Source organism: Aquarana catesbeiana, linkage group LG05, assembly GCF_042186555.1.
Source record: "Aquarana catesbeiana isolate 2022-GZ linkage group LG05, ASM4218655v1, whole genome shotgun sequence".
Taxonomy (NCBI): domain Eukaryota; kingdom Metazoa; phylum Chordata; class Amphibia; order Anura; family Ranidae; genus Aquarana; species Aquarana catesbeiana.
In genome coordinates this window covers 130,333,625-130,356,272 of record NC_133328.1, presented here as the reverse complement: position 1 = coordinate 130,356,272, position 22,648 = coordinate 130,333,625, and the positions used below count along the sequence as shown (strand labels likewise).

Genomic DNA, 22,648 nt, shown 5'->3' with positions numbered 1-22,648 from the left:
TTCTGGCTCCTTATCCTGCTTGCTGTTCCTCTACTTGGATCCCTGACTTCTGGCCTGGCTGAATACCCGATCTGGTTACTGAACTCTGTCTTTGCTGACTACCCGATTCGGTTACTGGACTCTGGCTATGCTTTGCCCACACTTACTCTATTTACCTTTTTATTTTTATTAATAAACAAGTGTGATTTTACTGTACTTCTGTCTCGGTCTGGTTCATGGTTTCTGACAGTAGATGAAGGCCATGAATTCAGAAGATACAGTCAATCCACTTGTTGGTAATATTTTTTCCAGATTGGATGAGCAAGATCACCGCATGGATCAGTTTGCCATGGCATTACAAACACTCCTGAGTCACACCGCTCACCTGTAATCCCCCACTGTGGCTGCTCCGGTACAACCTGAGTTGCAGGCCGTCCCTGCTGCTGCGCCAGTCTCTGTGCAGGTTTCCGCCTTGAGTAAGAGGTATGTCTGGTTCCGCCCCGCTTCCCCAGCCAATTGGGGAGTGATCCAGTTCAATGCAGAGGGTTTCTCAACCAAGATACTTTGAGATGCTGCCCCAGGCGTTTCCCACGGACAGAAGCAAAGTAGGGTTCATGATACCTTTGCTTTCTGAGAGAGCCTTGGCCTGGGCTAACCCTCTCTGGGAGATGCAAAAACCTGTTGTCTTGAGTTACCCAGAGTTTGTGGCCTCCTTTAAAAGGGTATTTGACGTTCCCGCACGCTCCGCTTCTGCTGCCAAGTGCCTCATGTCCATCAAACAGAGTACGAGAACTGTTGCCGACTACGCCATTGAGTTCTGTACTCTGACAGCAGAGGTTGCTTGGAACAATGAGGCCCTCGTGGCTGCTTTTTCTCATCACTCAGATTCCATCAAGGATGAGATAGCAGCCCGAGATATACCCACTGAGCTGGAGAGCTTGATCTCGTTTGCCATCCTCATTGACTCCAGACTCAGAGAAAGACTTTCTTTTAAGGAGTGCTTGTGGAAGCCTCCTGTACATTTGCCTCCGAGCTTTGCAGTCCCACCCGTGCCATCCTCCCCTCCCATGCCTCTTGGTACCGAGTCGGTCAGTGAAGATGAAACCATGCACTTGGGCTTCACGCATCTCTCTGCTGAAGAGAGAGCCTTTAGGACAGGGATATGCAATTAGCGGACCTCCAGCTGTTGCAAAACTACAAGTCCCATCGTGCCTCTGCCTCTCGGTGTCATGCTTGTGGCTGTCAGAGTCTTGCTATGCTTCATGTGACAGTTAGTTCTGCAACAACTGGAGGTCCGCTAATTGCATATCCATGCTTTAGGAGAAGGGAGAGATTGTGCCTTTATTGTGGCCAGGCAGGTCACTTTTTGAAGTCTTGTCACACCCAAACCTTGAGGTTCTGTCATGGACAGATGAATAATAAAGTGATATCGCGCAGAACACTGAGAACAGTACTTCTTCACAATAATGACATGTGCAGAATATACACTAGGTCACCATTGTGAAAGAATTTGTGAGGGATCCAAATAATCCCAAGGGAATAATGATGAAATAAAATAAAATTAAAATAAAATGATGATGGAAATAGTGATAACATGTGCAATGAAAACAATGTGCAATGGAAAAAACGAATGTGCAAATGACAACAACAAAAGTTCGTTAAAAAAGAATGTTCGTTAAAAAAGAATCAATAGATCATCAGTGAGTACACGCCACTGATGGATAATGTTCATGAATATTCCTCAATGGCTGCAGTGGGTAAAATAGGCAAACGTGGTTGGTCTTTGTGTGAAAACGTGCTCACAGTGCCCTTACCTCAAAGGACTTCGATAAAGGCCTTAATTGTAGAAAATGCTGGATGGCAATAGGAATGACTGTAGTGGATGCTGCTGGATGGCAGTGGGTAACAGGTGGATGGATGTCTGTAGTGGAGCCGCATCAAGCTTGCATCAGGATCCAAATGGTCATACCAAAGAAAGAGGGGGGCCTCCAATGGTATAGTATATAAATCCAATTTATTAAAATAAAATTAAAAGCACTGTACAGGGTATTGCATGTAAAGTGACACAGTGCGAGACGGCGTACCGCCGTCACCTAGTACGAGACTTCTGATCCGCGGTAAAAACAACTGGGTCAAAGTGTAATGACTACCGGATGCGTTGGCTAGCAAAAATCCAAGCTTTGCAGTCCCACCCGTGCCATCCTCACCTCCCATGCCTCTTGGTACCGAGTCGGTCAGATGAACCCATGCACTTGGGCTTCACGCGTCTCTCTGCTGAAGAGAGAGCCTTTAGGAGGAGGGAGAGATTGTGCCTTTATTGTGGCCAGGCAGGTCACTTTTTGAAGTCTTGTCACACCCAAACCTTGAGGTTCTGTCATGAACAGACCTTAGGTGGCGTTGTGTCATCCCCAGTTATCCAGAAGGATAAGCTCCTGGTTTCAGTCACCCTTTCTTGGGCTAAGTCGTCTATCGAGATACAGGCTCTAATCGACTCTGGGGCTGCAGGCCTGTTCATTGATGCTGCCTTTGTATCAAAGCACTCTATTCCACTGCAGTTGCGTGACACTCCACTTGCCATTGAGGCACTTGACGGGAGACCTCTACAGCCTGCCCATGTGACTCATGAAACGGTTCCGTTGTCCATGGCTGTAGGGGCTCTTTACCATGAGATAATCCAATTCCAAGTAATTTCCTCTCCTAAGTTTCTGCTGGTTATTGGTTATCCTTGGTTACAGAGTTACAACCCCTCTTTTGATTGGCTCCGTGCTGAGGTTCTCTCCTGGTCACCACAATGCAGTGAAACATGCTTCCGGAAAGTAGCCAAGGTCCTGTGTACCTCTTCACTCTCTTCCCTGCCAGAGGAGTATCATGATTTTAGCGGTGTCTTTGACAAAGGTCAAGCCGGTAGTTTGCCTCCACACCGGCCGTATGATTGTGCAATTGACCTTCAACCTGGTGCCACTCCCCCTCGTGGCCAGGTTTACCCTTTGTCAGTCTTGGAGGATAAAGCCATGGAGGAGTATGTTGCAGACACACTTTCTCAGTGTTTCGTCCGCAAATCCTCGTCTCCTGCTGGTGCTGGTTTCTTTTTTGTGAAGAAGAGGAGCGGTGAACTGAGACCTTGTATTGATTATAGGGGTCTCAATCGTTTCACGATTAAGAATGCCTACCTGATCCTGTTGATTACAGTTATTTGACCGCCTCAAGGGAGCAACAGTTTTCACTAAGCTTGATCTGAGAGGGGCTTACAATCTTGTGTGGATTAAGTTTAATACCAGAACAGACCATTATGAGTATCCCGTAATGCGTAATACTCTATTTACCTTTTTATTTTTTATTAATAAACAAGTGTGATTTTACTGTACTTCTGTCTCGGTCTGGTTCATGGTTTCTGACAATGACAAAATGTGGCAAATTGGAAGGGGTATGAATACTTTTTTAAGGCACTGTATATTTGAAAATTGATGAATCCTGATGTACAGAAAGCCTAATTTCTTGAGGCCCCAAAATGCCAGGACAGTACAAATACCCCCCAAATGACCCCTTTATGGAAACTAGAGAGCCGCACTGTAACCGTCTTTTGGCTATAGCGTGGCAATGAAGTCGTATGCCAAACTATGAAGCCCTGCCCCTGTTTCTCATAGCAACTGTTCCACTGCAACCTACACAAGTGAGAGCTACAGTTCCTACTTGCAGGAGCTAAGATTACCACTTTATATACAGTATACCCCAACCTGCTGCGGGCAGAAAAAAACAAGGATTGACCATATTTCAAAATATTTTATTTATTAGTTCTGGCATTTTAGGGTTTCAAGAAATGAAATAGGCATTCAGTACATCATTACTGATGAATTTGTCAAATATACAGTATCTCACAAAAGTGAGTACACCCCTCACATTTTTGTAAATATTTTATTATATCTTTTCACGTGACAACACTGAAAAAATGACACTTTGCTACAATGTAAAGTAGTGAGTGTACAGCTTGTATAACAGTGTAAATTTGCTGTCCCCTCAAAATAACTCAACACACAGCCAATAAAATATTTATTATTATTATACAGGATTTATATAGCGCCGACAGTTTACGCAGCGCTTTACAACATTAGGGCAGACAGTACAAGTACAATACAATTCAATACAGGAGGAATCAGAGGGCCCTGCTCGTTAGAGCTTACAATCTAGGAGGGAGGGTCAAGTTATACAAAAGGGTAATAGCTGTGGGGGATGAGCTAATGGAGAAAATAGTGCAGTTGTTAGATGGAGGCAGGATAGGCTTCTCTGAAGAGGAAAGTTTTCAGGGATCGCCTAAAAGTGGATAAATTTGGAGACAGTCTTACAGATTGGGGTAGGGAATTCCAGAGGATGGGCGAGGCTCGGGAGAAGTCCTGGAGGCGGATATGGGAGGAGGTGATGAGGGAGCTAGAGAGCAGGAGATCTTGGGAGGAACGGAGATGACGATTAGGTTGGTATTTTGAGACTAGGTTAGTGATGTAGCTGGGGGCACAGTTGTGGATGGCTTTGTAACTTATTGTTAGTATTTTGAATTTAATTCGTTGGGCGAGTGGTAGCCAATGGAGGGATTGGCAGAGAGGGGTAGAAGACACTGAGCGGTTTGTAAGGTGAATGAGTCTGGCAGCCGCATTCATGATGGACTGAAGGGGGGATAGTCTATTTAAAGGTAAGCCAATGAGGAGTGAGTTGCAGTAGTCAAGGCGAGAGATAACCAGGGAGTGAATCAGGAGCTTTGTGGTTTCACTGGTTAGAAAGGGACATAGTTTAGAGATGTTGTGGAGGTTGAAGCGGCAAGCTTTGGAAAGTGATTGGATGTGGGGCTGAAAGGACAGTTCAGAATCCATGGTAACACCTAGCACCCTGACATGTGGGGACGGGTGGATGGTTTTGCCATTGCTCTTCACAGAGAAGTCAGGGGAAGAGGCACGTGGGGGAGGAAATATTATAAGCTCGGTTTTGGACAAGTTGAGTTTGAGGAAGTGGTGTGACATCCATACAGATATGTTGGTTAGTAAGTTAGTGATGCGTGAGGAGACTGATGGAGTGAGTTGAGGGGTGGAGAGATAGATTTGTGTGTCATCAGCATAGAAATGATATTGAAAGCCGTGAGAGGCTATCAGCTGACCCAGGGAAGAGGTGTAGATTGAAAATAAAAGAGGTCCAAGAACAGAACCTTGGGGGACCCCGACAGAGAAGGGAAGAGGAGTGGAGGAAGTAGAATTGTAAGTGACACTGAAGGTGCGTTGGGATAGGTAGGATGAGAGCCACTGAAGAGCACAGTCACGGAGACCGAGGGAGTAAAGTTTTTTGAGGAGGAGCGGGTGGTCAACCGTGTCAAAGGCAGCTGAAAGATCCAGAAGTAGGAGTACAGAATAGTGTCCGTTGGTTTTTGCTGTTAGTAGGTCATTTGTGAGTTTTAAAAGAGCAGTTTCTGTGGAGTGTTGAGGGCGAAATCCAGATTGAAGGGGAGCAAGGAGATAGGGCGTAGGTTGTTAAGATTGGTAGGGTCCAAGGACGGCTTTTTGAGTATGGGAGTGACCAGTGCATGTTTTAGAGCATCGCGGAAGATGCCAGAGGTGAGGGAGAGATTGAAGATGTGGGCTAGAGAGTGTAGGATGGGGTCAGAGGGTGACCGTAGCATTTGAGAGGGAATAGGGTCCAGGGGACAGGTGGTTAGGTGGGCGGTAGAAAGGAGTTTAGCAACTTCGTCTGGAGTAGCAGATTTGAATAGGGGGAGTGTCAGTTGTACCTGTTGACATGGGGTCTTAGCTGGGGGAGATACCTGTAGAGTGGAGATTTCATCACGGATTGTATAAATCTTGTTTTTGAAGTGATTAGCGATTTCCTGGGCAGTGTGTAAGTCAGTGGAGGGAGGCGGTAGAGGACAAAGTAGAGAGTTGAAGGTAGAGAAGAGTTTACGGGGATTGGATGAGAAGGTGTTAATGAGAGTTGTAAAATAGGTTTGCTTGGCAGTGTGGAGGAAAGAATAGTATTTTTGGAGGGCAGATTTGTATTGGTTGAAGTCTTTGAGAGACTTAGTCTTGTGCCACAGATGCTCAAGAGCGCGACTACGTTTTTTGAGAATTTTAGTGTAATCTGTTTGCCAGGGTTGTAGGGGTCGAGGCCTGATTCTGCGTGTAGTTAGGGGAGCGAGCTTGTCCAGGGTGGAGGACAGATTTATTGTAGATGGACATGGCTTGGTTGGGGCAGGACAGGGGAGAGATTTTGTCATAGAGGTGGTCAGTAGCAGAATAGAGGAGAGAGGAGGTGAAGTTGCGAAAGTTTCTACGGGTGATGGTTAGGCGATTGGAGGGAAAGGTGGTGGAAGACAGGGGGAGAGAGAAACTAATAATAACATTTACAAAAATGTGAGGGGTGTACTCACTTTTGTGAAATACTGTATATACCATAGTTTGTAGATTCTATAACTTTCACACAGGCTAAATGATACGCACTGATTTGGGTTATTTTTTACCAAAGAAATGCAGCAGAATACATTTTGACCTAAATTTATAAGGGAAGATTGTTTATTTGCAAAATGTTATAACAGAAAGTTAGAAAATGTTTTTTTTTCTAAATTTTTGGTATATTTTCAATTAAATAACAAATAATAAAAAAACAGTGGTGATTAAATACCACCAAAAGAAAGCTCTATCTAAAAAAAAAAATTAAAAAAAATTGGGTACAGTGTTGCATTACTGAGTATTTGTCATTCAAAGTGTGACAACGCTGAAATCTGAGAAATGGCCTGGACTGGAAGGGAGTGAAAGTTTACAGACTTGAAGTGGTTAATCAATTTTAACTTAAATTTTATTTTCATTGCACATGACATTGGTCTGGGTTCTATTATAAGGGAAGTTAGCCGCTAATGCAAGTTTCTGGAAAATGAAAGTCAGAAAAAAAAATCAGATTTTGACAATTCTGATGTCAAACATAATAATAAATATAAAAGTATAGGAAATACAATAGAAATAAGGAGGGTAAGAAAAACCGAAGGGTTTTTATGTTTTTCTCACTTACTGTGGTGTAATATTGTAAACAGTTCATGGTAATTTGGGAGAAGTTGGACAATGTGACTCCCACAATTGAACAATACCATGATCTTGTGAGAATATACAGCACTTCCTCTTATACATTCTTGCTAAAAGCCGTATTACCCTAGAATAAACAGATCTGAGAGTTATGATATTGCCACAGTCACCACAAATTCTTTTGGGTAATTATTTTGTAGCTTAAAGCATCCATGGCCTGAGTGATGAGAGCCTGAGGAGGAATGTGAAGACTACTCAAAGCAACTGTATTCTTACTTTTCGTTTTCTAATGGCTGCTGGAATGATAGTGGTTGCTATGAATAACACTACAACATTTTTTTTAAATGTGATCCACATCCTAAAAAGTTTGGAAAATGTCTGGTACTCACTGCCCTTGCGATCTGCTGCAGGGGTCAGTGCAAAATTAATGACGCCCCAAACACAGATCGCAAATGCAGTGCATTTGCCCTCATTGGCCCGCACCGGATATGCAATACAGTTGCTGTGCTTTTCAAAAAGTAGTACATGCACGACTTGTGTTAAAGTTATAGCGCCTACAATCTATGGTATATATCCTGGAATTTTTATACTACTTATGGCAGTGATTAGCAACTTATAATGGGGCTTTGATAGTGCGGCAATCTGACACTAACTGCCACTGACATCACCAGTGCCATTAATACAGTGATAATACTATACACTGTCACTGTACTAATGACACTGTCCGAGAAGGATTTAACATCTAGGGCGATCAAGGGGTTAAATACTGTATGTGCCTAACTACGTGTAATGTGTGCAGCTCTTTACTAATGATCTCTCAGTTTCTCATCCCTTAGTAGGGCAGAGGATGGTGTCAGTAGGGCAGTGAACAGTGGCGGCCCATCCATTAGGGCGCACGGGCGCCACCCCCCTATCTGTGCGTCCAGCCCCCTGATCTACATGCAGGGCACCAGACGCATGAATTCCAATGTGGGATTTTTTTTTTTAAGCTCCTTATTAGAGCTAGAGGCTCTAATAGGCTTCAAAAAAATGGTGGCCTCGTGGGGCAGAGCACTGCGCTCCGAGCCTACCCAGTTGTGTGTCAAAAGCGAATGGATATTCACTTTTGTCACACTGATTCTCCTCCCAGCCAATCAGGAAGCGGGTCGTGAGACCCATTTCCCGATTGACCGAAAGGAGCAGTGATCTTATTGGTCAAGGAGGGAGGAGACGCATGGCCGGAGAAGACGCACAGCCAGAGGAGAAGCAGGGGAAGCCCAACCGACCCACCAGCCCTCCACTGTGACTCCAGGGGTGGCTCACCTGCAGCGGCTCAGCCATCCAGCAACCAGCACTCCCCAGCTCGGGAAGGGAGGAGGAGGGGAGATCAAAGTCATCCCGGGCAGGACCTCTGCCTCCTAAAGTAAGGAGGCTCTCGCTAAGGGGGGGTGTCGGTTTTCCGCCCCCCAAATTATTAAGCACCAGCTGCCACTAAGTGGCAGTAGTTTTTGATTACTTTATTTTTTTTAATTATTTTTTACGATATTTTTTAGGAGCCCCATTGGGGGGCTTTGGTGAAATATCAGCAGGGGAATCTGCACCGCAAAGGGTGATTAGGGTGTGCCCAGGCACACCTTACACACCCCCTGCGCACGCCTATGACAATCTGATTGCAATAAATATATAACATATACAGTATAACCTATATACAGTATAGTATAGTAAACAATTTTGGAAAATCTAAAGGAGATTGTATAGTGAGCTGAGATTATAATGTGTGTGATGAGTGGTGACTGGTGAGGAGAGAAGGATGCAGTGCCCAGGTAGGTGCCCCCCTGCAGACACAGGGGACAGGTATCCCATGCAGGGACTGGAGATGAGTGGAGATGAAGGATCGGAGAGGGAGGGGGCGCCAGAGTTGTAGAGATGAGGATTTCCTGGAGGAGAGGAGAGGGAGGCTCGGGCTGTGGGAAATGTTCTGTACACATCGCAGCAGTCTGATCGTCCATCCTCTGCTCCTCCATCCTCTGATCGTCCATCCTCTGCTCCTCCATCCTCTTCTCCGAGTTGCCTCCTGTCTGATCAGCAGTGTCCATAGATGTAGAAGTGTCGGGGGAGCTGTGCAGTTCTCCGGAGTGGAGGAGATCAGGACAGCCAGGCTCGGAGGATGTGGTTGGACTGAACATGCAAAGCAACATATTTTGTTGATGACTTCAGCCCCAGAGGAAGTGCAGACACAGCACAGCACAGCCTGTCCTCTGGGGACCCTCCTGACACCTATTAGTCGCTGTCACCTGTGAGTCTGCAGAGCTGATCAGCCAGCCTGAAAAGTTTACTGCCGCCTGCTACATACAGAGCATGTACACAGAGCCTGCCGGCTACTGAGAGAGAGAGAGAGAGAGTGCTGCGATCTGACTACGGGGCGATATACACAGCACTACAGGTAATCCTCATCATCATCACCAGGAGATCATCAGTACAATATAAAAGGGGGGTCATCATAGACTGTTCAGGGGGTCATCAGTACTCTGCACAGGGGGGTCATCATAGACTGTTCAGGGGGTCATCAGTACATTATAAAAGGGGGGTCATCATAGACTGTTCAGGGGATCATCAGTACTCTGCACAGGGGGGTCATCATAGACTGTTCAGGGGATCATCAGTACTCTGCACAGGGGGGTCATCATAGACTGTTCAGGGGATCATCAGTACTCCGCATAGGGGGGTCATCATAGACTGTTCAGGGGATCATCAGTACTCTGCATAGGGGGGTCATCATAGACTGTACAGGGGATCCCCTGTACATTGGACAAGGAGGTCATTAATACTCTGCACGGTCACTAATATAATGCACATGGGGGTCATCAGTAACCTGCACTGGAGGAATAGGGGTCACTAAGATACTGCACGGGGGGCCATCAGTAACCTGCACTGGAGGAATGGGGGTCACTAATATACTGCACGGGGGGCCATCAGTAACCTGCACTGGAGGAATAGGGGTCACTAATATACTGCACATGGGGGTCATCAGTAACCTGCACTGGAGGAATGGGGGTCACTGATATAATGCATGGGGGGTCATCAGTAACCTGCACTGGAGGGATGGGGGTCACTAATATACTGCACATGGGGGTCATCAGTAACCTGCACTGGAGGGATGGGGGGCACTGATATACTGCACATGGAGGGTCATCAGTAACCTGCACTGGAGGAATGGGGGGCACTGATATACTGCACATGGGGGGTCATCAGTAACCTGCACTGGAGGAATGGGGGGCACTGATATAGTGCACAGGGTGGTCTTCAGTAACCTGCACTGGAGGGATGGGGGGCACTGATATACTGCACAGGGTGGTCTTCAGTAACCTGCACTGGAGTGATGGGGGTCACTGATATACTGCACAGGGGGTCATCAGTAACCTGCACTGGAGGGATGGGGGGTCATCAGTAACCTGCACTGGAGGAATGGGGGGCACTGATATACTGCACAGGGTGGTCTTCAGTAACCTGCACTGGAGTGATGGGGGTCACTGATATACTGCACAGGGGATCATCAGTAACCTGCACAGAGTCTTCTTTGGGGAGAGAACTTACACATGCTCCTTCATTGATCCCCTGCCCAAAGCACTGCTACAGACTGTGCTGGATGAAAGGGTAACCTTGTAGTTTTACTGTTCTATCAATGCATTGTAATGAATCTCCGGATTATAGTATTGTGGAAGGTTTTACAGCTGATCCTTCCGGCACTTGCAGCAGCTGGGGACACATACTTCATTAACAAGTTTTCCCGCACACAATTTAGTTGTATTGAGTGTCACATTGTCATTACTGGGAATGCTGCTCTAGTTATTGATGATTTGTACTGGTTGTGGGGAACGTCTGTTTATTGCCTAGATTGTCATTACGCCAACTGAAACACTGTTGAGTTTACCTTATTAAAGAATGCAAATAGCAATATTATAAAAACCATTCAGAAGTTAGCATTCTGCAACTAATAATGGGCAGATGAATGAAAGCTGGTCTGTAATTGGTTACCAAGGGATGTTCCACGTTTTGGGAAAGTTCATATCTGTAATGTTATTGCCAATTTGCATGTTTTGGGTTAGCTCAGAGCACATTATATTATTATTGGTGATGTCATTGATACATAGCACTGACAATTTATGTAGCACTTTACATACTGTAGATTCACATCAGGGAGGTCTCTATCTCACTTATACACAGATCCGTATCAAGTCAAATTTAGACAGGAGCCAATCAACCATCAGTTGGGTTATTGATGTTTACTGGATGTGGGAGGAATTCCGTTTATTACCTAGATTGTCAATAAGCCAAAGGAAACACTGTGAATTCATTCAAATATCCATATTTATAAAACCAGTCAAAAGTCACCTTACCCTCTATGTCCCCTGCATGGGAATTTTTTGTTTAGCATGTATACTCTGTTATGTTTTTTTCTATTTTTTCAATAAAAAATATTGTACCAGAAAAGTCACCATTCTGTAGCTAAAAATAGGCAGAATAATAAAAGCTGATATGTGATTGGCTGCTTAGGGATATTCCACTTTGACCCCTATTAAGCACGTTCGTATCTTTGCCATATTTTGCATGTTTTGGGTTTGCTCAGACCACGATTTTATCATTGGTATTGTTGGAAGTCATATTACAGTGACAAAAATCAGAGATCTCCAAAGTTTTTCAATGAAAGGAAGAGGAGTAATTTGTCAGGAAGTTGGGTTCATTGACTACAGAATGTGACTGCTTGTGTAGATTTTCCGGCACTTTTATTACCCAGACTGGTTATGTTATGAGTAAATAGGACCATTATGAGTTTTTGTGTGTATTTGTGAAATAATATTTTTAACTATTATGTAATTTAACTTCTACCCTTGTTGTTGTTGGCATAATATTAATTTAATATAAATGGCACTTTAAGGCCCTGTTCCAAATCGGGGCAAAACATGCAAAGCACATTTGGGTGTGATTTTGCTGCGTTTGTCACACGACAAAACACGTTTCTAAAATTGCGCCTGGTTCAGGGCCAAAATATGGTCCCTGAGCTTCTTTGGTGTGACAAATGTGCATAGGACAGCCCAGTCAAGTGAATGGGCTGCCCTATCCGCAACACGCATAAATGCTGGCATAAGCTGGCACCGTGAAGCTCCACTAACATTACAACAATTAACCTGACAGTGGACATCGAAGTGGTCATAGAGGTGGTCATACAGTCAGCTTCCAGAACTCATTGGAAGCCCCAAGATCCAGAGTTAATTAAATTACTTAATTTCCTAAAGTCAAGTTCAGGCACACTCCATTCCACACTTCTCATTATTAGTCAGTGGCATCAATGATCATAGCTATGGACCAGTATTGTATTACGAGAGGGCCAGACCAAGACTTCAGGGGATGCTAAAAAATAGTTATGTTTACGGACCTGCAGGTACCTGCGAGTATGTCCTGCTGTGAGTTTACATGTTGTAAGTTGAACACAGGCACATTTTTTCTCTTCCTAAAGCAAAGCTATCATTTAGAAGGCTTCTATATATCTTAATATCATATATCCTCATATTAAGCATCGTCGGAAAATCAGTACAAATTGCTAAAAAAGTAATCTCTGGAAAGCCTCCAAAACTGGGAGACTCTTCCTGCGCCTCTCATTCGGTTGTTGAGGCACCACTTTAAATAGTGAGATTGGCTGATGATGTTCCTCACTATGGGGGCACCTCCTTTACCTCTCAATGGGTTGTTGGGGCACCACTTGATATGGCAGGTGATTTTCCTCAGTATGCACCCAAAACTGGGGACATCTCCTTCACCTCTCAATAGGTTGTTGGGGCACCACTTGATTGGTCTGGGGATTTTCCTCAAAACGCCCCCAAAACTGGGGACACTTCCTTGACCACTCAATAGGTTGTTGGGTCGCCGCTTGCTTGGTCTGGGGATTTTCCTCAAAACGCCCCCAAAACTGGCGACATTTCTATCACTTCTCAATAGTTTGTTGAGGCACCACTTTAAGTTGTGTGATTGGCCTGGGATATTCTCCAATACACTCCCAAAGCTGGGGGACACTTTCTGCACCCTTTACTATGTTGTTGCGCCTTCATTTTGGATTGTGGGATAAGTTGGGGATGTTCCTTGGATTCTGCTTTTGGAAAAGCTATATTCTGTATACCTAAGAGGCCCTTTGTAGGGCAAAGTAACACGTTCACAGGACTAATTCTCTCCTATAGACGGACATACTTACCTTCTCTTCACTCCCTCACTGCATCATTTAGCTATTTGGAAATCCAGTGTAAAGCTCCAAGGCATGTCTTGGGTAAAGTCTACACAGAGCTGAGGATGTTCTCCCGGTCCCATGTGATAATGCTAGGCCAGTCACTAAGCACCAGTTCTGTCACATAAGAGGAAGGAAGATTAATCACATGCTCTCGTTACCTGGAGGCATTGGCTATTTCTCTTTGTTATTGTTGGCTTAACCACTTGGCAACCACAATACGTACTGTATATATGATGTATGGCTTGCAAGTGGTTTACCAGGGTTAGGCTGAAGCTATCAGCCATAACCCCAGTATTTTATTTTTCAGCCAGTGATTAGCTTTGTTAAAAAAGTGGTCCGAGCTGCTAACTAGCCACTGGATCGCTTTTAGAATCAATGGGAGGGGTCTTCCCAACCCCCGCTGCTTGCCGGTGTTTCTCGGGCTTACCGTTTTTACCAGCGTGCCCAGGAAATGATCTGGTGGCTTGTGCGGCTTGCCATAGAGGTCAACAGATTGTCTCTGATCACCTCTATGATCTTGGAGGACCAGAGCAACGTCTCTTCCGGTCTAGGGAGGAAGTAAACAATTTTTTCCCCTTTTTTTTTAAGCAAATACAGTTTTGTTTTTTGTTTTTTTTCTTTTAAAGGTAGGTCTTATAGACCCCAGATATCTCCATAAAGAGAATCTGTCATCCCTTATTTCTATTACAAGGGATGTTTACATTCTTTATAATAGGAATAAAAGTGATACAAAAAAATTAAAGGGACAGTGAAAAAAATAAATATGAAAAAAAAAAGTAAAGCACCCCCACCCCCCATACTCGAACACAGAAGGGAATGCATACTTAAGTTGAGCACGCATATGGAAACGGTGTTCGCACCACACATGTGAGGTATCGTTGCAAATATTAGAGCAAGAGCAATAAATCTAGCACAAGACCTCCTCTGTAACTCTAAACAGGCAACCTGTAAAATTTATTTTAAGCGTTGCCTATGGGGGTTTTAAGTATCGTAGCTTGTCGACGAGCGTGCGCAATTTTAAAGCGTGAGTATCTATTTACTCGGCGTAACATCATCTTTTATATTTTACCAAAAAATTGGGAAATATATTGTGTTTTTTTGCATTAAATTCATTAAAGTGTATTTTTAAAAAAAAACTGCATTTGAAAAACCATTGTGCAAATACCGTGTGACATGAAAAATTGCAATGATCGCCGATTTATTTTCTAGGGTCTCTGATAAAAAAAAATATATATATATAATGTTTAGGGGTTCTAACTAATTTTCTAGCAAAAAATACTGATTTTCCCTTGTAAGCAAAAAGTGCCAGAAAAGGCCTGGTCGGCAATCTGGAGTGGTGTAAAATAAAGTAAAATGAACCAGTTGCTTTGCCTGGCATAGTTCTTATGTTCTCTGTACCTGATACATAAAATCTCCAGTATTGTTTATCATGGTTATGAAGTGGACACACGCAAGCACTGTAGAAGTAACTATAGCAGCTAATCAAATTTCTAATTTAGAGTGGTGATAGATAGGCAGCTATGAGTTATTGTAATGAATAAGACCTTGCATGCAAGGCTGCTGTTAGGTAGGATGTATTCGGCCCCCTGAATTCTAACAGCCCCCCCCCTCCCCAAATATCAAAACAATATTTCCACCAAAAATACACTAAAATCATTATTAGCGGACACAAACATAACATAACTTACACAATTCCTGCTACATCTAAAATTGTATTGAATTAATAAATAAAATTGTGTGTAAGTGAGGTCGTGGGGCTCATTCCCATAGGTGCTGTGGCCTGTACAGTGTGAGTCAGTGTCTTTTTTTTTTTTTTTATTTGGCTATTGCTGTTTACAGGCAGGTTACACTATGAAGATGCAGCAGCTGTACGAACACAGCCACAAGTCATAATTTGACAGGCGTGTTGTGGATGCAGGTGTACAGCCCCAAATACAGACAGTGTGCATTCAGGCCCCTTTTACACTTGTGCGACTTGTCCTGCGACTTGGAACTGCAAAGTTGCATGACAAGTCGTACCCCATGATTTTCAATGAGTACTATTCGTATCAAGTCGCAGCGACCTCAAAGTAGTCCCTGCACTACTTTGGTCCGACTTTGATGCGACTTGAGGTTCATAGACCTCAACATTATACAGGCATTGTTTCAAGTCGCGGCAAAATCGCGTCAGCCCTGGTTCACATTGGAATGATATGATATGTCAAATCGCATGCCAAATCAGAGGCAATTGCCAGCAATGGCACCGTCTGAATCGGTGCTGCGCCGCAAATGAAAATTCCCAAAAGTAGTTTTTGTACTTCTTTTGGCGACTCCGGGGTGTGAATTCAATAGATATCTGTGCAGAAATCCACACAGATGTCTCTGAAATCACCCCCGAAGTCGGGACTGACATGCGGGAATGAAATTTCATTCCCACTGTCAGTGTGAACTTAGGAGTTGCTGCAAAATTGCGTGACTTTCAGGTCACACAAATGTGAAAGGGGCCTCAGGGACACTCACTCACACCTGCACACCTGTCAGATTAGGATCTGTGGCTGTGCTTTGAAGCTGCTGCATCCTCAGAGTAACAGGCAACTCCAGCCACACAAACAAACCACTCTTTCACACTGTATGAGAACCCATGTAAATTTGCTCTTCAATTTTCAAATTCTTTTTACAATTTTTAAAAAAAATATTTTTTACAGTTTTAAAAAATATTTTTTACAGTTTTTAAAAAATATTTTTAAGTCTACTTTCACGCTGGGGCATTAGGGGCGTTTTACCGTCATTGTTGCAGAGGTTTTCGGCTGCTAGCGCCTGAAAAAGGGTTCAAACTGCCGGCAAAGCGCCGCAACAACGGCGCTTTGCCAGCAGTTTGGCGGCGCTGCCCATTGATTTCAATGGGCAGGGGCACTTTAGGAGCGGTGTATACACCGCTCCTACAGCACTGCAAAGATGCGGCTTACAGGACTTTTTTTACCGTCCTGCCAGCGCACTCGGGCTTTCACATTGGAGTGAGAGGAGAGGCTCTTTACAGGCCCCATGCAGGCTTTTTTTTTAGTGCTATAGCTCCTGTAAAGCACCTCAGTGTGAAAGCAGTCTAATGCCCCGTACACACGGTCGGATTTTCCGATGGAAAATGTCCGATCGGAGCGTGTTGTCGGAAATTCCGACCGTGTGTGGGCTCCATCGAACATTTTCCATCGGATTTTCCGACACACAAAGTTTGAGAGCAGGATATAAAATCTTCCGACAACAAAATCCGTTGTCGGAAATTCCGATCGTCTGTACACAAATCTGACGGACAAAATGCCACGCATGCTCAGAATAAATAAAGAGATGAAAGCTATTGGCCACTGCCCCGTTTATAGTCCCGACGTACGCGTTTTATGTCACCGCGTTTAGAACGATCGGATTTTCCGACAACTTTGTGTGATCGTGTGTATGCAAGACAAGTTTGAGCCAACATCCGTCGGAAAAAATCCTAGGATTTTGTTGTCGGAATGTCCGAACAAAGTCCGACCGTGTGTACAGGGCATTACAGTGTAAAAAATATATTTTTTACAAATTTTTTTAAATTAATTTTGACAGTTTTTTTTTTTTTTTTTACTTATTTTATTATGATATTCAATAGTACATTTGCTGTTGTAAGGGGGATGGAGGGGGGCGATGAAAAAAAAGGTGTCACATTTGAGACAGAGAAAAGAACTGAGGACACAGATTATTAATTTCCTTTCTCTGCAGCCTCAGCTGCACTGCTGATGAATGGACAGGGCACTCCTGTTCATTCATAAACTGCATAGAAAACACAGTTCAGTTATGAATGGACACAGTGAGTGATCTGTACCGATCACTCACTGTGTTCATTCAGAAATGGAAGGACCTGGTAAATGACATATTTACTGGCCCCTTCCCCCGCTCTCCATCCTGAACATCCTCCCTGTGTGCCCGCAGTTGCTGGCAGGAGAGGGAAGCCAGCAGCGGTGCGGGGGGAGGACACACAGCAGGGGGAATCAGATATGGGAAGGACAAGAGGGGTGTCAGTGCATGGGGGGGGGGGGGGTTACAGGAATGATGCCCTGTGTGCAGCAGCTAAAAGCCGGTGGGAGGGAGAGGTGGAGAAACTGGCTTTCAGCTGTTACAGAGAGAGACACACAGGGCAACATTCCTGTAATTGTAAATCCTGCCCTGCCCACATCTGATTCCCCCTGCTGCCCGCGACTTTTACAGGAGGACTGGTGGTACCCCTTATGGCCGGCCCTGCTTGTATGTCAGAACCCACTCCTACTGTATTAAAGTGTATTGTAGTTGTACTGTCTACCCTCAAGTTGTAAAGCGCTGCATAAACTGTCGGTGCTATATAAATCCTGTATTATAATAAGTTAGCCATACACAGGACACAGACTATTTATGATATAAACCTTTTTTGTTGCAGTCTTATCTTTCTAAACCAGTGGCATCCATTCTGATGAGCAAGGGACTGTGAACAGATTCTCTGCCGAATTGGAACTTTTGTGACATCCGTGTCCATTCAGTTTTCTTGCATCTTGTAATGGATCATTAAGGCCCCATTCACACCTGAGCGTAGCGTTTTCAGGCAGAAAGTTGTGCGATTTTGCCACGATTTTGTACAGGTCAAAAGGTCACCAATGTAAAAAGCAGAAAAAAGCCTGAATCTGCCTAAAAAAAAAAGTTCCAGAACTTGTTTGAGCTTCAGGCAGTTTGGAGCTTCTGGCTTCAGGCGTTTTGGAGTGGAGATGTGAACCATCACCATAGAGAATCTTTGATTTTTTTCCCCTCCAGCCTTTTGTAGCTTCAGGCTTCAAGCTACAAAATGCTCAGGTGTGAATGGGGCCTTAGTTCTGAAGGCAGGAAAAGACGTGCATCCGTTTACATTCTTTTACCTCAAATCCATCATGTTTAAGTCCAAAAAATGGAAAAGAATGCAATTGTTTTCCTATGTTTTAATTTGGGCCTAGATGGTCTCAGAGGTAGTCAGATGTATACGGGTGCCCAGCTAACAGTGAGCTTTCCTCCAGATCTCCCGGAAAAACCGACGGGCAGAAAGTTTGACTAATAGGATCCCTAAAACCTCTGTTCACATGGATTGTAAACAATCGTATTATGGCACTCGTTTTGCGAAACTTTCTGTTGATCTCTGCACTAAAATGAGATTATAAATTCATGGTTTCCTTTGCTGTTCTATTGACAGCCTGATGCAGCGGATTCACTAGTAATTTTACCAATAGGAATTATTATTATACAGGATTTATATGGCGCCAACAGTTTGCGCAGCGCTTAACAAAATGATTGCAGTTGCTCGGAGTGAAGGCTGTTTAAATACAAACTTGTCATGTTCGACTGGAGTGTAGCCTTATTTTGTTTTGTTTTTTTACTTCAATCTAACTTTGTTAAAATGTGTTTTTGCGGTTCAGCACGGGTGACCTAATGTACATCCGTCATCAGTAGCACGCTGGGAGTGGTGTTTTAGGGGATCTTTCACAGCAGGGTATTTTTTTCAAGGCTTAAACTTTTGTGTTTTGCTGCAGTATGCAGAAGTGTGTTTATGCAGTTTCCTTTTATGAACTGCTGTAACATTTCTGAATGTCATTCAGAAACACTAAACCCCCAGCATGATTTAGCCTTTGTATCATACCAGAGTGATCGACACATTCATCCCTGCCATGCATAGATTTTCATAGATGTTCTGTACATATCTGAGATATCTAAAAATACGAGAAAACTCTAGATCAGTCTTTTTCAACCAGGGTGTCTTCTGGGTTCTTCAGGGGTGCCTTGGCAAAATGCCTAAAAATTGCCCAAAATAGGGTTAACAAGCCAGCAAGTGGATCAACCCTGCCTTTTGTCACACAAACCACAGGTTTTTATTCTGCAACATTACAACCTTTGGGATTGTGAGGGCCAGCTACTGGCATTCTAGCAGTTAATGGCATTATTGGTTGATGAGGAAGATGTCAGACGCCTGCATCCTTGTTTGCCCCTCTCCTGTCCCTCTACATCAGCACTGGGGTCACTTTAGCTGAGTAAGGGAGATGAGGAACATTGGAATACTAGTCAGTACCAGCGTGCAAAGGTGTATTAGCTTTGTAAGCATAAATTACCTCTAATGTTTGGTGTTCTACATGTGGATGTTAATATGTGATGTAAAAACATTTTTTAGTTTGTTACATTTTACAGTGGGATACCTCGAGATTGTGTGGGATTTTAAATCAGCTCATAACCATCAGGGAAGTAACACAGTGGGAGGATATACTGTGTATACGGCATATATATATATATATATATATATATATATATATATATATATATATATATATATATATATATATACACAGTGGGGAAAATAATTACAGTATTTGATCCCCTGAAGATTTTGTAAGTTTGGCCACTTACAAAGAAATTAAGGGTCTATAATTTTTATCATAGGTGTATTTTAAATGATAGAGACAGAATATCAATCAAAAATCCAGAAAAAAACCCCACATGATACAAACATTATAAATTGAGTTGCAGTTCAGTGAGCATAATAAGTGTTTGATCCCCAAGCAAAACATGACTTACCAGGTTTGTACACATCTCAGGAGGGATTTTGGTCCACTCTTCTTTACAGATCTTCTCTAAATCCTTAAGGTTTCTTGGCTGGCGCTTGGCAACTCAAAGTTTCAGCTCCCTCCATACATTTTCCATATGATTAAGGTCTGGAGACTGGCTTGGCCACTCCATGATCTTAATGTGCTTCTTCTTGAGCAACTCCTTTGTTGCCTTGGCAGTATGTTTTGGGTCATTGTCATACTAGAAGACTCATCCGCGACCCATTCTCAGTGTTGTGGCGGAGGGAAAAAGGTTCTCATCCAGGATTTTAAAATCTCAATGCGCCAAAGTCAGCCTGTACTTTTAGCAGAGGAACAGCCCCAAAATATAATGTTTCCAACTCCCTGCTTGACTGTAGGGATGGTGTTCTTGGGGTCATAGTCAGCATTTTCTTCCTCCAAACACAGTGAGTCGAGTTAATGCCAAAGAGCTCAATTTTGGTCTCATCTGACCACAGCACTTTCTCCCAATCCTTCTCTGAATTATTTAGATGTTCACTGGTAAATTTCAGATGGGCCTGTACAGGTGCCTTCTTGAGGAGAGAGACCTTGTGGGCACTGCAGGATTTCAATCCAATTTCAATTAAATATTGTGTTACCAATGGTTTGTTTGGTGACTGTGGTCCCAATTGCCTTGAGATCATTCACAAGCTCCTCCCGTGTAGTTCTGGGCTGACCCCTCAACTTCTCTCATGATCATCCTTACCCCATGAGGCGAAATCTGTCATGGAGCTCCAGACTGAGGGCGATTGATGGTTATTTTGTATTTCTTCCATTTGCGAATAATCGCTCCAACAGTTGTCTCCTTCTCACCAAGCCTTTTGCTGATGGTCTTGTAGCCCATTCCAGCCTTGTGCAGGTCTACAATCTTGTTCCTGACGCCCTTTGACAACTCTTTGGTCTTGCCCTTTGATCGTGAGGTTTGGATGGAAAAAAGATTCTGTGGACAGGTGTCTTTTAACATATAACGAGTTGTCATTAGGAACACCTTCTTAAAGCGGAGTTCTACCCAAAAGTGGAACTTCCGCTTTAAGGCCTCCTCCCCGGCTCCTGTTTGTGAAACTGAGCTTTTAGGGAGGAGGGGGGGAGCAGGTACCGGAATGTGACAGATACCTGCTCCTACTTCTGTTATGGTCGCCCTGGCGAACGCAAGCAGAAGCTTTCCCTCCCAAAGTCTTCTGGGACATGTGACAGGTCCTAGAAGACTTTGGGGCCAGTCACAGAGTGCATCGCCGCTCGCGCATGCACAGTGGGCACCTGGCTGTGAAGCCGCAAGCTGTCACAGCCGAGTGCCCATATTAGAGATGCCGGCGCCTCCCGAGGGAGGACACGGGGAGAACACGGCTGCGGTGAGCACACCGCTGGACCGTGGGACAGGTGAGTGACTGTTCATTAAAAGTCGGCAGCTACACTTTTTGTAGCTGCTGACTTTTAAAGAAACAAAACAAATGACTGGAACTCCGCTTTAAATTGACAGGACTAATGTGTGTGCCACATGAGCACATACTGTAGCCACAATTGGTTGGTAGGGGATCAAATACTTATTTTACTCACTGAACTGCAACTCAATTTATAACATTTGTATCATGTGTTTTTTCTGGATTTTAGGTTGATGTTCTGTCATTTTAAATACACCTAGGATAAAAAATATTATAGACCCTTCATTTCTTTGTAAGTGGGCAAACTTACAAAATCTGCAGGGGATCAAATAATTATTTTCCCCACTGTGTATATATATATATATACACAGTATATTTCTAAGTTTGTTCAATTAGAGCAGAGACCACACACAGAGGTGCCTTGACTTTGGCTTTCCCGTGTCCTTTCAGATGTATGCAAATGAAGACCTCTATTTGTGACCAAATACTATAAATGTATTTTTGAGGTTTCTTTTGTAAGCTTTTTACTGCTTTTTGTGTCTCTGTTGCAGATTTTCCCTCGCTTTCGGTATTTTAAAACTATAGTCATCGGGACAGGAAGTGAAGGAAGTGGGGGAAACCAGAGCCCCTGACAACAGTATAAACAAACATTGGCTCTAAAGCAGGGATATGCAATCAGCGGACCTCCAGCTGTTGCAAAACTACAAGTCCCATCATGCCTCTGCCTCTGGGTGTCATGCTTGTGGCTGTCAGAGTCTTGCTATGCCTCATAGGATTTGTAGTTCTGCAACAGCTGGAGGTCCACTAATTGCATATCCCTGCTCTAAAGCCTATTACACGTGTGCTGAATGTTGGCATCAGCCAGGTCAATAGTAACCAGCTGACATTCAGCCCGCGTGTACAGCTGATGAAGGGGGATGGCCAAAAAAAGTCTGCTGAACGGCTCCTGATCAGCACTCTCAGCCAATGGTACCCACTACTAGTTTTGTTTTCATTCAACCCAGCGGGCTGAATGAAAAAAAAAACTGACAGCTTAGGTTGGAGCCGCTGTACTAACTATGCATTGTTAGTAAAACGATCCCCCTGCTGAATTATTGTGTTCTGACAGAGGGGACTGCTCTCCCCACCAGAACACTCCTGTCAGCGATGAGCGGGAGCTGATTGTCAGACCTTTTTCGGTCATACCCCTTCAACAGAATCCAGCCGTTTGGACTGGCTGCAGTACACAGAGGCCGAATGTTGGCCGGTTTCTATCGAATTGGTTGATGCCGCCTGACATTCAGCCCACTTGTACTAGGCTTAAGCCTCCCCCACTCTAGCCAAACCCAAAGAAAAAAGTTTTGATTTGATACACATTTTAATTTAGATAGCACAAGATGTGCGCTAAATGTTTATCAC

General features: G+C 44.0%; 1 protein-coding gene across 1 annotated transcript in view; it reads left to right on the top strand.

Moving 5' to 3' along the window:
* The first annotated feature begins 8,936 nt into the window (after positions 1–8,936).
* RFTN1 (raftlin, lipid raft linker 1) overlaps positions 8,937–22,648 on the top strand; it is a 464,957-nt gene continuing 451,245 nt past the window's right edge. The window contains exon 1 of the mRNA XM_073630197.1: positions 8,937–9,447. The gene's annotated coding sequence lies outside the window, so the exon portion shown is untranslated. The remainder of the gene's footprint in view (positions 9,448–22,648) is intronic.